Genomic DNA, 16873 nt, shown 5'->3' on the forward strand with positions numbered 1-16873 from the left:
GTTGCGGCGGATGGCAGAACCCACTTAGAGCAGGCAGGTTTTGGGGCTTCAGGGGTGCCTCTCTCTGAATTGAGGTGCCCTATAACAGATTGGCTAGCTTAATAGTGCTGTGTTTTAACCCCTTGTGCCACCAGGGAGGACCCACTTCTAGCAGTTTTAATCACAATGTAACTCTTAGAATCCTTAATTCCCAACAAAAACTAAAAGGTAAACAACTGTAGCAAGGATATCTCTGGCTGTCTGTGCTTGAACACACCCCTCCCCCAGCCACTGCGTGCATTGTTGGGGCTGTTTCCTGCAGTGTTTACTATTCAAAGACATGGTAAGATTGTCAACGTCAAGGGACTGAGAAATAATGCATTTTCTCCTAGGAGTCTGGGGTATTTTTTTTCCAGTCTCAGCTTGTATTCCAATTTCCTAAGTCAAGTTTTAGCCTAACTCTAAGTGGTCATCCGTGTCCAGTTGAATTGCCCACAGTGGAGGCCAGCATCCTCCCACCCCAGCTCTCATTTCCCTGTTCCTCCCCTGCTCCACAGCTGTGTCCACTGCTGCATAGGTTCTCAAATAGTGCACTGAAGCAGCCAGTGTTTGCAGGGGCTCCCCATACTTCTCAACCGTCCTCAGCATTTCTGTATTGACCACCCCACATGGAAGCTGATGACCTTTGGGATTTCCCCCATGAATGCTTTTTTCCCACGGTTAGGAAACTTAAGAAGTTTGTATAGAAACCCCCTCCTTAGGATTTCCCCCGCAGATGTCTCTTTCTCAAGGCTGATTTCTTTGACCACCCCACATAGAGGTTGTTGGCCAGTATGGGGTTTCCCCCTGTGGACATCTCTTTCTTAAGTTCTTTCTTAAGGACTTTTGGGATTTGCACAGAAAGATAATTTTTTCTCAAGGTCTAGTTCTTTGGTCTCCTGGCTGGATTTGCCACGTATAAATCTGAAACTTGTCTCAGACAGCCACAAGACCCACAGCTTTTGCCAACCTTTGCCCCCTCCTCCCACATACCTAATCCAATCTTGGGTATTTAATAGAGGCAGCCACAGTTCAGATTAAGTCTCAACACACATTACATGCTGTCTATCACGCTATCTATCACAACATATTTCATCAAGCTGTATCTTTGTAGCAGCTTCTGGAAGGCACATTTCAACTGAAATGGCTATAGAACATTCTGAGAGGCAGGGGGGAATTGGGGGTCATGACAACCCTCTATTCGCTCTGGGGTCCCAGGCAGTTGACTCTCTTCCCCAACAACATAGTATGTTTCCAAGACTCATCTATGTGGAGAAGGACACTGATGAACAACCGATTTAAAAATAGGCAAAAGACCCAAACAGACACTTCGGTCAAGAAAAGAAGGAGATGGGGTATAAACATATGCACAGAAAAAATATGGGAAAAAAATGTTCAAAGCCTATGTTGTCAGGGAATTGCAAATTAAAATGACAGCGAGAGACCTAGTAGAAAGGCCAAAGCCCTAACACTGACAACACCGTGGGCTGAGGAGAACACAAAATACAGTTTCTCACCAAACTACGCAAACTCTGACCCTTTGATTCAGCAGTTACACTCCTTGGTACTTAGTCAGGCGAGCCGAAAGCTTAACTACGCTAAGCTGCTCATGCATGTTTAGGTGACTTTATTGCTAATCGCCCCAACTTGGAACCAACAAGCTGTTCTTCAACAGTGACAGATTAATGAACGGTGGAGCCTGCAGACAATGGATCAGTTGTATAAGAAAAAGAAACGAGCTGTCAGTCATGGAAGACAGGGAGGAAACCAGCAGGCTTATCGAGAAGGGCAAGAAGTTAATCTGCGAAGGCTGCATGTCAGGGAGTTATGGCGGGAGCAGAGCCCAAGAAAAGTCTGCAGGGCTGATAAAAACATCACCCGGGCACCTGTGCTGTAGCTGGAGGGTGACTTTAAAATCACCCTGTGACTATGTAGGGGACTCTCTCTCTTTTTTTCCTTTCTCTTTTCCTAATAAACCTGTCCTTTAAAATGTTAATTTAAAAAGTCAAATGTTAAAAATTCAAATCAAATAACCCTTGTAGACACCCAGTCCCAACTGGTATTGCAATTTTGATCCCTGCCTTTCCCTGTCCCCAGTGATGGCCATAGTAGCCCCAGCAACAGCCATATAAGGACTAGCCTCCTCCCTAAGCCCTCACCCCTCACACTCCTACCCACTGAAGGGCAGGGCAGGCATCAGAACTGGCCACTCCAGAAGAGGACAGGGGGCCTGAGCTGCGCCTTGTTTCAGCCAGGGAGCCTTTGCCCCTTGGGGCAGCTCTTGTCCCGGGGACGCGCCTGCTCAGCCCCCTTGTGAGAGGCCTTTCTGCTTTGCCTACACATGGCTTTGCCTTGGCTTTGAAATCTTCCCCAGACAGAGTCTAGGACTGAGGGCCCCTCAACCTGGTAACATACATGCCACAGGAGTTCAACTATAGTATGTTCTGGAAAAGGCAAAACAACAGAGGAAGTAGTTGCCAGGGCTAAGGGTGAGGAAGGGATAATAAGGAAAGTACAGACGATTTTTAAGGTAGTCAAACTATTCTGTACAAGAATGGTGGAAACATACTTTGTATTTGTCAAAAAGCCATAGCATGCACAAGACCAAGAGGGAGCCCTGTTGTAAACTATGGGCTTTGGGTGCTAATGATGGTGTTAGGGCTCACTGATGGTGATAAATACCCCACTCTGGCCCAAGATGTTGATGGGGGGTTGGGAGGGGTTAAGGGAGGAAGTCTGGTTGTGGGAGGCAGGGAAATATATGGAAACATAGCTCCATTTTGCTTTGACCCTGAAACTGCTCTAAAAAAATAAAGTCTATTAGAGAAAATAATCGAATAAATAGAAGACTGCATGGCCACCTACCCTGCCGCCTGACCTCAGCATCACTCACAGACGGATGGCTCCCGGGTGTGGGTACCCTCCGGGCCCCAGGGGCTCTGCAGGACCATGCACTGCCTCCTGCTCACAGTGGTGCTGGCACTCGGAGCTCACTCTGTGCCCTGCTCAGCAGGGCCCACGCTCTTCCCCAGGGTTTTGGGACGCCAGGAGATGCCTGGGAAGTGACAGCCCCTCTTTGTGAGCAGCAATGGGCCAACACGCTCCGTCCTCCTGCCTGTGAGGGGACAACTTCAATTGGACAGATCATGCTCCGGGACTCGTGCAGGGGTGAGGACGAGGCCCAGCTCCTCCCGAAGCTGCATCTTTGTGGGACTTCTCTTTCGTCCTAACACATCGCCTCTCCTCCAGCAGGGCCTCCGCAATGCACAAGAGCTGCCTCTCCCACCTTGCTGCTAGGCTGCTGATCTCTATTCCTTGGTCTCTCCGCCTAGGGCCTCCTGATTCATTTTCAAATATTACATGGGTGGTCGCCTCAGAGAAGGGCCAGGTAATTCACTCTCTGCAGTGTTGCTGGACACACACAAAATATTCGGTCCCCAGCGCTGCCTGTGAGCCTGTCTGGAACATCAACTCTTCCTCCCCAGGACAGTCTTTATGTTAACAGTGGCTCTAGGAGGTGAAGGTAGAAGAAAGAACAGTGCTGGTGACAAGCAATGTGGCCAGAAATGAGTGTGCAGAGTGAGGTTCCTTGAGGTGGGTCACAGATTTTGCAATGAACACACACACACCCTGGTGGGGGGGCGAGCCTGTCCATCAGCGACTCCCCTTGTAGAATCAGCTGCATGTAGACCAGCCAGAATTTGTCCCCTGTCCACCAAGGAAGAAAACACAACCTTTCTGGCATCCTTGGGGGAAGGAAACCCACAGCCTAGGGCCCTCCCTGGTGGCTCAGTGGGTTGAAGTGGCCTTGCTTGAGTTCACTTGTCCACCGTGGCTTGAGTTCCATCCCCGGCCCCGGAGGTGACCCACATGCCACCGCAGACCTCTCCTGTCTCACCCGCTGCTCCCCTCAGCAGTGCACTTTCTCAATCTGCCTGTTCTGCTCCCCACTCTGTCTCTGGCAAATCCTCTCTACTCCCGCCCCCCGCAGCCCTCTGGCCTGTACCCAGTTCTTGTATGCATAAATCAATACCTCTTAAAAAAAATTCCCAGCCTGACTCAGTGCCGCTTCTGTTCACCTTCCTTAGAGAACTTGGGCCATTAACTTGATCTCTGTAAGCCTCCACTTCCTCATCTGTAAAATGGGAATAATACTGCTTCTTAGTTCACAGTTTATTAATTAATCCTGGCTAGAGCACTAAGTGATAAAAACGATGATCTGAGCAAGCATTCAAAAGCACGGCTATTCTTATGACCCTTATACAGTAAAAGGGAAAAACATATGTCGCAATGAGAATGCAGCAGTCCTTGGCCTCAGGCCTGTCTCCTGTTACCCTAACTCCTTTCTGTTGTCATCTGGCTCCACAGGGCACTCACGGGACTGCGGCAGAGGGTGCTGTGGGGGTGACGGTTCCTGTTGGCAGCAACCCACAGCTCCCTCTCCAGAGGCTGAGCTCAGATCTGCTGTGCATTCTAGAACAGAACCTACAGAGAAGCAGAACACTGTTGTATTCCTTTACTTCCTCCAGCTAGGGCTGAGCCCCCTCTTGTAGGGTTGGAGAGCAAGAAAGGGAGGTGACTTAAAGTTGACAGTTAGAGACTCTTAGATGCTCCTGGTTTAAGTCGTTTTCTCTTGGGTTTTTCTTTTTAGGAAATGATTGCTATTTCAGGTTTCTTGGTGGCAGAAATGATTGAATGTTCACTAACAACTCCTGATTCTCATTCTCTGTTACTTCTTGTAATAGTAGAACTCTGAGGAATGACTAGGTACACGGCTGCCCAACTGGACACTCCACACTCAGCCTCCCCTTCGGCCAGTGTGGCCCCAAGACTCTGGTTCTGGGGAGTAAGATGTTATATTTGCCTTATCATCTCCAGGCTGCGGCCTGAATGCCTAGATCAGACGAAGCAGCGATGTGGGAACAGAGACACTCAAGACAGAGGGAGCTGGGTCCCCGACATCAAGGAGCGTCCCTGGCTGCTCTGTGCTGCTGTAGCTGGTGGGAGATAAGGTCAGAGCAGAGCTGGGAAAGCAGGTCCCAGAGGGGCTTGAAGGCCAAGGAAAGGTTTGCCTGGGGCCGAGCAGAGATCTTCTGAAAGTTTAAGATCTGAAAATGTGAGTGGTCTCGCTACAGTGAGAGGACAGGTCACAGGTGCCCACCGGAAAGGATGGGGAGGATGGGGAAAGAGGACATTTATGGGGCAGCTACTCTGTGTCTTCACCTTCCCACCCTTGTTTAAGGTTAGCCATCATGTACCTTTCATAGACGAGAACACCTAGCTAGTAATTAGGGGAGCCAGGATAGAAAGTTGGGTCTTCCTGATGAAGAGGGCAAAGCTTGTGTCAGAGGCACGGCACCCTGCACTGGCTGGAAGTGGTGACCTGGACTTCCATACTATCTCTGAGCCTCCCATTCATCAATGCAAAAACAGAAGACAAATTGCTCCACTTGTTTATAAAGTGGGAGTTATAATCTCGTGAACAGTAAGGTGCACGAACACTATAACTGATTCTAAGTAGGGGAGTCAGTGGTTTTCACACTTATGCAACAGACCCTCTGGAGGACTTTTTAAAACACAGATTCCTGCACCCCAGAATTCCTGATCTGAGAGCTTTATTTCCTGTTGTGACTCTAAGAAATTTAGTGGTTTAAAAGTATGGGAATTATTTTATCTTACAGTTCCAGAGGTTGAAAACATGAGTCTAAGGAGGCTAAAGTCAAGGGAACGCAGGGTGTGTCCTTCTGGAGGGTACAGGGAAGAATCCATTGCCTTGCTCCTTCGGGTTCTCCAGGTAGCCAGCCTCCTCGCATCTCTCTCCATCTTCATAGCACATTGCCCCAACCTCTGCTTTTATATCCTCTCAACCTTCCCCTCTTGCCTGCCTTGTAAACAGGCTCCCCCCGGGTAATGCAAGATCACCTCTCCATCTCAAGCTCCTTAACCACCTTTGCAGAAACCCTTTGACCATATGAAGTGTCAACACACAAGTTCTGGAAATTAAGACACAGCCATCTTTGGCAGCTAATGTTCTGTCTTTCGCAGTAGATATGGATGCATGGTTTTAAGAAGGAGAGGGTCAGACACAATAGAAACTTATTGTTCATGTAACAGTCTTGGGTGGGTGAACATGTCCTTCAAATACTCATTTTGTGACTCAAGATGAAGGAAGTTCTGTCAACTTCAAAATAAGCTTCTAGGGTTGTCCTCAGAGAAGGAACTTGGAGCAACAGTGGGAGGTTTTTGTGGGTTGGGCCTAAAAATGGTTCCACTAAAAATGGGTATTCTTGCATTACATAGGCTAGAACAGAGTCATATGACCACAGGTGATTGCAAGGGAGGCTGGGAAATGTAGTCCAGTGCTGTGCCCAGGCAGGAGAATGTTGTGGTGGGCAGTTGGGAAGCTCTGTTCCAAATGCAAATTCTATGTAAATAAAGAGCATAAAAAAAGAGCACAAAGCCTAATCCAACTCTGAGTTTTACTGTCCCAATGCCTGGGGCACTTGCCTGAGAGTGGGAGGAGTGTGTGGTGGATGGGGAGACCTTGTGAGACCCGATGTGTCAGGGTTGCCAAGGGCTGGCCAGGGCCTGCAGAGTTGGGCCACAGGAGGTTATATTCATTTCTTATTATAACAACTTAAAACAACACTCATTTATTATCCTAGTTCATAGAATTCTGGTGAACTCAACTTGGTTCTTTGCTTAGGGTCTCACAATGGTGAAACAAGGTGTCAGTCATTCTGGACTCTTACTTGGGACTCTGGGAGGGAATGTATACTTTCAGGTTCCTTCATGCGGCTGGCAGAATTCAAGGCCTTGTGGTTATAGGACTGAGGCCCCATCTCCTTGCTGCTTGTCAGCGGAGGCCTCTCTTAGTTCCTTGAGGCTGCCTGCATGCCTGTGGTCACTCCCTCTTCAAACCAGTTTTAAATCTTTCTGCCAGTAGCCTGAGAAAACCCTGCTTTTAAGGGCCCATGTGATCAGAGTAGGCTCACCTGCCCAGGTAATCTCTTTTGTGCCAAATAGCATGACATAATCTTGGGAACAATTTCTCATACTCAGGTTTTACTCACACTGAAAGGGAAGATGACATATCACTGAGGGTGGGGGGGGGTCATTCTGTCTACTACAGCCTTCAATAAATGCTTATTGATTGACTTGACATCCTTAAAAAACAACCAGGAAGAGATGGTTCTTGCCCTGTGCGCAGGGGCACAGCCAGCTGCTTTGACCTTAGTGTACCACTTAATCCAGTTGTTCTGTTCAATAAGTTCTAGATGACAACTACTGCCTTTGGTTCTGGTAATGTAGAAATAACTGAGGCAGTTGTGTGTGTTTATGTTGGGGGGGGGTGTCTGCCCTCAGGTGTTTTAAATTCAGGAGATACTGGGGTTCTGATGATGGAGTTTGGTGTGCTCTTGGGTTCGTCTGAGAAAGCATTCACCAGGTGTTCCCACTCATCAGCACATGGCAAGTTTATTAAGGAAATGAAAAAAGGAGTGACGCCAGCAGTGGGCGGCATTTTGCCAGAGCAAGGCTGTTCTTTTATAGTGTTCATTGATGAAATTCTTGTGGAATTTATCTCCTTGGGGTCAGGTTGTGTTGTTCTTCTACAGTGATAATCTTCTCTGCCTCCACTTCTGGCAGATAATGTTTTCTCACTTTATCTCAGTTTCTGGAAACTTCTATACAGTTTAGTTTAAGATTCATTCATTGCCCCTATCCTCACTTTTTGTGTTTGTTTTTGTTCCCATAAATTTTCCTACCCACAGCTTCCATCAGAGAACCATGAAATTAACAAATGCATACATTGAGGTTGTAAAGCAAGAGAGTGACAGACAGTGATGGAAGTTTCTGTATTATTTTGAGTTAGCTGGCCCAGGATGTTATTGGGTTTGAATGGTCTTTGGCTTTTACCAACTAACCACACACACATTGAAATAGCCCAAAACTGGTTTTGAGGGAGGAATATTTATTATGAATCTTTCAACGAAGAGGGTGTTATAGGGTACCCTAAATCTGTTAGAGGACAGCAAATCTGTTACAGGACAGGGGGAGAGAGGGGCACTCCCAAACCCCAAATCTGCCTGTTCTAAGTGGATTCTGCCATCCACCACAACGAGACAAAACATATAAAACTTTAATGAAAAGGGACTTTAATACAGTGAGTATGCAATACAGAAGACAAAGAATGTAATGTCTAAATCAAACACCTCGTGGGCAAAAGTCAACCCAAAGGGATTGGCCCAAAGCAAGGCCTGAAAGCTGCCACAAGCCTAAAGCACCTTCTGGCCGGGACCCATGGAAAAGGGTCAGAAATGGCCAGACAAGTCTGGGAAGAAAAGAGCACAATCAAAATCAATATAAACACTGCCATAGTCACCTCCCTAGAGGTCTCTCACCCACATCTGCCTCAGCCAGTCCAGGGTCAGGAAACAAGCACGGTTTCTTCCTCACATGCTTGCTGCTCCATGTGGCTTCCTCAGGTCTCCTTCTTGTTCCCCATCCAGCTTCCTTCTCTTTTCTTTCCTCTTCTTCTCTCCTTTTCCTTTGCTCAGCTCCACCCTCCTTCTGGGTGGGGCAGGGAACCTGGAACTTCCCCTTTTCCTGGGGACCACCCCGTTACACCCTCAGTAGTCTATTTCAGGTAGTTCTGCTCCCCACTCTGTCTCTGGTGAATCTTCTCACTCATCTCCCCCACCCACACTCCTTCACTTCTGGCCTATGCCCTGGCTTTCGTATGCATAAATAAATAAATCTTTAAAATAAAACCCCAAAACAGTAAGGCTACGAACATGGACGCAGCTAATGCAGCAACCAGAGAGTCAGGTTTCAAGAAGGACAGCCTAGCTCAGCTCAGCAGGAGTTGCCTTTTGAGCAGGGGCCAGCTGTGTGACTGGAAGAGGCGGTGCTTTCCTGGATGCATTTGCAAAGACTAGAAGCCTTCTGGGCTGGAGTGGAAAAAATGAAGTGGCAGGGAATGAGGTCATGAGGATAGGCAAGAGTCAGCTGATGTTAGCTGGGAGGGGTTTTATACTAGAAAGGATGGAGTGGACTTTAAATTGGAAGTCACAGTGAAAAGCTTTGCAATTGTATGTGGGTTGGGCGACAATGTATGTGTAATTATTGCCACTGAACTATACACATCAAAATGGTTAAAAGGGCAAGTGCTATATGCAGCTTACTATTATAAAAAGAGGTATTTTAAAAAAGAAAGAAAAGGTAAACCTGGGTCAGAATAAACACAAAGGGAACTGGAGTTCAGAGGAAATAGAATTATTAAATGTTCAGGACAAGGGAGGATATGAAATATTAAAAAAAAGGTAGCTTGAAGATAAGAGGGAGGTTTCTGAGCTTTGGCAAGACTGAGCACTGGCTCACTTTGTGAAGCTCTGTTGCACTGTACATTTATAACTTGTGCCCATGTTCAGTCTGTGTAAGAGGAATTAACTGCAGAGACCCTCAGGGCTTAGTCAATAGCTGACATATAGTAGCTGGGGAAAGCTCAGCTATTTCCTGCTAATGAGCCCATCAGAGACACACATCTGGAAACTAGTAAATTGAGTTAACCAGGAACTCATGTGTCAAGAAATTGTCTACACTTCTAGGGGAAGGGGTAAGATTTTTACTTGCCTACAGGGCAGGAAGGGCAACTTTTTTTTTCTGTTAGTCAGAATGACTCAGTTCTTTTTGCCTGGGAAAAGATATTTTTCCAGATTTCTGTGAACCTGATTGATGGTCACTGTGTTGGTGTGGCGTGAGGGAGCAAGCAGCCAGGGTCTGCATGGCTTCATGATGCGTCCTATGTTTTCCATTTATCTCTGAACAACACAACAATTCAAAAGGAGTATTGTTAGTGATGGGAGGTGTGTTTAGGTCACTTTAGGGGAGTTAACAGGTTGGTGAATGGCGGGACATAACCAAAGGTTATGTTCCAAAGGTTACAGCAACGGGTAGCTCTTGCAGAAAGCTGTTTTTCACTTACAATTCCGCTGGACCCTGTTCTAAGTTTTTTCATGTATTAATTCCTCTTTACAATTCTTAAAAGTACACAGAGGCGACAGGCCTTGCTTAGGTTCACAGTTGCACTGTACATTTATAACTTCGTAACACTGTACATTTATACAGTGAAAGTGGCAGAGATGGAATGAAAACCCAGGCTTCTGCGTCACTTACACCTTTAACTACAACATTAATCCAATGAATGAATGAACAAACGAATGGCAAGTTCTCTGTGAAGCTCCTTCTAAGTCAATGGTTCTCAATATGTATGTGCAAATTTTGACCTCCTCTATCCCCTCTCCCTATTCCGCCTCTGCCCTACCACCCCAATTTTGGCAATGTGTAAAGACATTTTTGGTTGCTTCTCATTGCACTGCCAAATCTTGAGAGCTAAAAGCACAGGCCGTACACAGGATCACAGATTCCCACCATGTTTTCTTCACTGGGATTCTTGACCCAGTAGCCAAAGGAATGCTCTTCACCCAGGGAATAGCTAATGTCTATGGGCACTTACTTGGTATGATTTTTTAAAAAAGATTTATTTATTTATGCATACAGAACTAGGGTACAAGCCAGTTGTGCAGGGCCGGTGAGAGGATCCACCAGAGACAGAGCGGGGTGCAGAACAGGCAGAATGAAGTACACTGCTGAGGGGAGCAGCGGGCGGGTCAGGAGAGGTCTGCCACGCCATATGGGTCACCTCCTGGGCGGGGATGGAACTTATGCTGAAGTGACTTTAGCTTCTTAGTGCTGTGCGTTAACTGGCTGCGCCAGCAGGAAGGGCCCACTTGATATGAATTTTAATTTAAATTTAATTTAATTCTGAGAGAACTTACGAAGTGGGTACTGTTTTTTTCCATGTTACAGTTGGGGAAACTCAGGCTAAGAGAAGTTCAGTAATTCGCTCAGGTCCCACAGCCTGTAAGTGGGTAATGCTGGGCGCATTGAACACACTCATTTCCCAGCGCAGGTCTCTCTCGCGTCCGGCAGTGTCTGGCACAGGCTGGCCCAGGCCGCGAGGCACGCGGGGAATTGTAGTCCCGCAGACGCGCGGGCCCGCCCCCGCTTCCTATTGGCTTTCGCCCACGCTCCGCCCCACAGTCCACCAATCACCGCGGCGCAGCAGCCCCTCAAAGCCGGGCGAGGCCATAGCGCCGCAATCACTGCAGGGAGGACGTCGCGAGCTGACTGCTCTGAGGCTGCGCGCAAGGAGTTCCCACGGCCCCGCCGCCGCCTCCCGCGCAGGTATCCGCGGGGCCCAAACTCCACGGGGGCCGGCCCCACCCTAGCCGGAGCCCGAGAGCCGGGTGCCGTGCCAAGGCCTCAGGGCCGGGCATTTTCTGTTCTCCTGGCACCTTCTGAGTAACCCCGCGAAGGAGGATTTCGGGAAATGATGGTTTTCTAGGGAAACCCTTGGACCTCCCTGCGGAAAGCCCGCCCTCCTGGGGGCTGGCTGCGTGGGGTTCTGGGGTGAGGGTGCTCGTAGGTGGCGCGTGCTGTGGCCCAAAGCTCGGGTTCCTCCTCCAGGTGGAAGGAGAAACAGGCTCGAGAGGGGGAGGCATTAGGTCCCGCCGCCCGCCCTGGGCTGGGTTCAGGTACCGGTCTGGTCTCCATGTTCGCAGTTTAAGGACAGTGCAGGTTGTTGGTATTTTTATTGCGGAGAATTGGGCAGGTTTCCAAACAGTTCTCCTTAGTCAAAGAGGGAGGGGCCATGAGCGGCAACAGAAGTACCCAGATGTACACAAACATTCCCAGGTGCCAGGGAAACCCTGATTTCTCCGAAGTTGGAGCTGCAGGGAGTTACTGCACGGTTCCTATCCACAAGGAAATGAAAATTAACTGGATTAGTCCCCTGCTCCTAATTAGGTATTCGAGTTGAAGCTCTAATTGCACTGACTGTTTCTCGTGCCAGGAATCTAGGGGCTGGAAGAAGTTTTGTGTCACGTGCTTGAGAGGAAGAGGAAAATAAAACACCCTGTGGCATGTAGTGGAGTCTCCCAGGTTTTTGTGCCTCTGCGCTTGTGTTAGTTAGCAAACAGTAGTGGAGCTTTCTAAGGCTATTGGGCAGGGGTTGTTTCTGGTGTAGTACTGCAATGTTAACACGTGCGAGGTTTTGGGTTTGCATGGTGACTGCATCATGCAACCTTTGGAGAAGCATCTCACTCAGACGGGGGTAAGAGGTAGAGCTTTGTAGGGAAGGGATGCTTGAGGGGAGTTTGAGGGATAGGTCAGGTGCTAGTGAAATGGAGGATGGTATTTCATCTGGTAAACCACACAGTGAAGGCATGGAAAGGGCCTGGAGACCATTGAAGAGAGGGAGTTCCTATGGATGGTGAATTTCACCCGTTTGGGATTAGAGAAATGAGTTTTGCAGAACCTCCTGTGCAGTTTAAAAGATTGGGATTTTGTCCTGAAAGCCCTGGCAATTGTGTATCCTAGTAGTTGGGTATCTTAGATACTCTGCAGTGCCTACAGGTATTGCACAGAGGCTCCCTAGGCAGTTCATTGCAGTAATTCCCAGGAGAACTGCTGAGGGTGTAAAGGCGGTGACTGTGGAAAGGGAGAGAAGAGTGGCCAAGTGCTAAGGCCACAGAGCACAGTCTACCCAATGTTGTGCCTTATCAGTATGTTGAAGTGGACCCTGTCCCTTGAGATTACTGATCTGTGAATCTCTTTTGAAGAGCTGCCCAGCATTTTTTTTTAAAACTGCAAAATTTGCCTTGTAGGACATAAATTGAATTCCAGGATGGTGAAATTGTTACATGTATCCAGGGTGTTGAAATCTGAATGGTTAAAGCTATGATAAGACTTGAATTTTTGTTTTGAAGCTCAGGAAATATGAATTAGACCAGAATCAGATCACTTTGTATCCACCAGAGGAGATGTTAAGTATTTGAAGTAACAATCCATGACTGTGGAAGCCTGCCTTGGAATAGTGCGCCTACCAGCAAAGGCGACTACCAGCAAAGGCGCGTCACCCTGAGGCCATGGTCCCACTTTAGAAAATAGTGTGGAGAAACATATTTGCCAACAATGAGACAAATATTAGGACCCTTAGTACACTACAGCTTATAATGGTTAAAAAAAAATTGAAACCGCCTCAATGCCCCTTAGTAGGGGAATGTTTATAAAAGAGGAATATGTTTCTAGATTTGGGTGTCACACGTGGGGTTGAATTGTCTCTGCCACTTAAGTGCGCCTGTGATTATGGCCTTATTTCTGTTGCTAGTGACATTTATCCACAATGGGCCCTCCCAAGTGGATCAGACCCCACTGGATAGTTACCCCACCTGAGGTTAGCTGCGGTCACTCAGTTAAGTCACTGATCTAGTGTAGCCCCGTGTCCCGAGAGGGCTCCTCCACGGGCCTCATGAAACTCATTCTTGAAGGCTTCCTGTTGTCCTGGCCTTTGCCTAGCTCAGGTTCTCCTTGGGTGGGTTCTCTAATAAGAGCAGAGCTCTTTATTCAGGCTGCCCACAGGTTCCTTAAAGTAGTAGGGTGCTGAAGAATACCAAGAGTATGCTGGAGGAAGCTTTTGAGGTCCCATTGTGGGGTGTAGCCCTCCCCACCCCCAACCCCCCGAAGTTATTAGTTTTCCAGGCAGTCAGGTGTGGTGACCAGAACCTTTCTTCGCAGTCATCTCTTTCTCATCTCGCTGAGCTTCCATCCTCTGCACCATCTGAGAGATGGTGCTCTAACTCCCAGGCTGTTGTGGGGATGGGGAAGTGTCTCCTCCCCTTCCCGGTGGCAGTGGCCAGGCTCATAGCTGTACCCAGGATGCCCCAGGGCTCTGCCTCCTGCAGTCAGCAGGTACCGGGTCAGCAGATACCGGCTTGGGGCAGGCTCTCCTCTCCCCTGGTTACAGTAATCACTATGTCATTTGCTGCCTGCGGACTAAATGCATGTCCCTGAAGATCTCTCTACTCTCCACTTATTAAGATCTGCCTAATCTTTGTAAAGGCTTTGTGTACCATGACAAGGGCACACTGTAATTGGTTAACTGCCCCCTCTTGATGCCCCTCTGTGTTGCCTGGGTGAGCAAACCGGCTTTATGGTTGTCAGGGAAGGATGATGAGCCCCAGCTGGACTGTAGTGGGCCTGCCCCCAGAGCAGGCCAGAGAGACCACCTGATCAAGTTTTGCTGGGGCTTGGTGTCAGAGACTCTTTGTACCTGATCACAGATTATTGGGGGGCGGAACAGGCAGGGTCTCAAGGTGGGAATGGCGTTGGCGAGCGGAGATTCCTAAAAAAGGGGGGGAATGGGGAGTGGATGCCAGGAAGACACGGGAATGGGAATTGGGTGCAAGTCTTCCTGCTCTGCCTTCAGCAGAGGTTTATTTTATACATTTCAAGCAGGCTGAGGGATGACATTAGCATATGAAATGGGCTGAGATCACAGTCACCTTTTTTCTAAGAATAGTCTGGGGTCATTTTGACCTTTAGTTGAGATTATAACATTTTTAAAATCAATCTATCAAGGTTAAAACAGGTACATAGACTCACAAAGTTTAAGACTAATATTACTATATTTACCACAATGAAGATTAACCAAAATAAAGTCCCTCAAACTTTATCTACCAATTAATGGTTTTTATTCTAATTTACATCCTAGGAGGTAAAGGAAAGGAAAGCAAAGGCAGGAAAAGGAAATTTTCTTGTAAATCAAGTTACTGTAAGGTTCTTTGAAAAACTTGTTAGAAAGTTTAAGTGAGTTTTCTTGACGTCTAGAAGGTGGAAAACCTGATTAGCTCTGAATAGGTGACTTGGGTTAATTTCCATATCTAAAGACTATATAGTAGAAAGCTTGAGTGGTTATTTAGAAACTGAATAGAAGGCTGTGTGAGGTAGTAAAGTGTTAAGGTTTGGGTTTTCCTTCCACTTAGCAGTAACAGCCACTTGTTTTTATTTATCAGTCAGTTGTCAAATCACTTTTGACTTTAAGAGGAATTTCTCACCCTGGTGCAGTACTTGCTTGTCTGCCCCAGGTAGCGCCTCCTGAGGCTGAGGCAATCCAATTGTAAGCTGAAGGTTGCTCAGAATATTTTGATATTACGATTATACAAAAAAGGGAGGTCATAATGCACCCCAATGTCTGTGGGTCTTCACCCCGTGCGCTTACGATTCAATTATATTATGGGCACACTCAAAAGGTTAAATAATGGATTTATTTATAAGGAGAAAGGTAAAGGAATACCCCAGGGAAAGAGGGAGAGAAACACAGGTTAACTAGGATGTCCTACCAGTTCTGCTGACGTGGACTCCACCGGCACGCTGGAAACCGATTGAGCGCCAAAACGATCAGCTGCGAACCACCAGGTCCCCCCAGAGCCCACATGTCCAGTTTTATCCCAACCTGGCTGCTCAGCTCCGCCCTCACGTCCCCGGGTGCTTCTTGGTACTGATGGGATTTGGAGTTCCAGCATCTGGAGTAGGGGCGGAGTCCATGAAACCTGTACCTGTTACAATTACATAAGTTAGCATGGAAAGTGATTTTTCAGAGCACTTCCGTCTCCATCGGGATTATGTGAGTCGATAGAGGTTGCATAGCTTGTGTCAGCTTTGCCAAGCCCATCTGCGCATTCGCTGGCGCTGGCCGCCTCCATGACCCAGTGGCAGAGTTGAATATGCTGACAGATGACATCACGCCCAGAGTGACAATATTTACTCCCCAGCCTTTTACAGAAAGTTTGTTGCCTGCCCTGGGGGAAGCCTCCAGGTGGGGTTCCCAGAGTCATCACTGTGGCCTCTGCTGGGGGACTCGGTGCTTTTGTCCCTTGGCTCGCTCTAGTCTGATCTCATTGTTGCATCTTCATACTTTTGCCTGATTGTACAAAAGCCCGGAGTGAGCCATGTGGGGTGGGTGGGGGACCTGGGAGGAGACTCCCCAATATACATGAGTACCCTAGCTGGCCAACAGGTGCTGGTGTCAGGGCAGCCTGAGCAGTCCACTGCCCTTCTCTGTTACACACCCCACTAAACAGTACAAAACAAAAAGCTAAGTGATTCAGGGTCACCTTAAAAACCAGTCTGGAGCACCTTGTAGTTTCCTGTCCAAACAGGGACCTTGTGCCGGGGCTGAAGACATGGGATCTAGCCCCCGCCCAGGCTGCAAGAGATATCTGGGGGTAGAGGATGGCATGGGCAGTGGTGCCCTGCTAGGGCAAGTGAAGCCCTGCGGCGGGCCCTGCTATCCCCTGGAGCCTTCTGGAAATGCCAAGCTGGGCCCTGCCTAGGACGGCTGCCTAGGAACATGCATTCTAACAAGCGCCCTGGTCACCAGGATGCAGAGTTGAATTGGAGAAGCACTGGCCTCAGGTGCTCTTAGTTTCTAAAGTTTGTCCAGACTTCGGGCTTCCTGTTTTGTGTTTTTTTTTTTCACATTTACAGGAGAATCCATCTTTTTGGGTTTTAGTATAGAATGCTGAGGATGAGAGGCCTCGCCTGAGCTGGCGCATGCTCTGTGATGACACGCAGGGCTTTGCTCTGCCAAGTGGCCTCAGAGGCGGTGGCCAGCTGCAGGCTTTGTGTTCTGAGGCCTCCAGCTCAAGACTGTTTCCTCTTATCTCACAGAGGCAGGCCTGGCTATCCCGGGAAGGCTGTGTTTGTGTTTTTTTTTTTTGAGTAACAGGCAGGGTCTGATCCCAGTAATGCTTAGCTGCTGTAGTGAGTTCTGCCTTTTGCTTTTTAAAAGTTAACTTAGTTTGGCCGTGAATTATAAAATGTAGCTTTTTCTTCATTAAGAATAATTAAGTTTTCCTCTGTTTGGAGGTTCCTCGAACTGCTAAACATGGAGCTTCCCTATGACCCAGCAATCCCACTCCTAGGTATCTACCCAAAAGACACAAAAACACTG

The 16873-nt window shown here is 47.9% G+C and overlaps 1 protein-coding gene across 2 annotated transcripts in view; it reads left to right on the forward strand.

The window, feature by feature from the left end:
• Window positions 1–11179: 11179 nt before the first annotated feature.
• LGMN (legumain) overlaps window positions 11180–16873 on the forward strand; it is a 25534-nt gene continuing 19840 nt past the window's right edge. For both annotated transcript variants that reach the window (XM_012724662.1, XM_004681605.2), the window contains exon 1: window positions 11180–11265. The gene's annotated coding sequence lies outside the window, so the exon portion shown is untranslated. The remainder of the gene's footprint in view (window positions 11266–16873) is intronic.

The sequence above is a fragment of the Condylura cristata genome, unplaced genomic scaffold (assembly GCF_000260355.1).
Source record: "Condylura cristata isolate star-nosed mole 26May11 unplaced genomic scaffold, ConCri1.0 scaffold00013, whole genome shotgun sequence".
NCBI classification, from domain to species: Eukaryota; Metazoa; Chordata; class Mammalia; order Eulipotyphla; family Talpidae; genus Condylura; species Condylura cristata.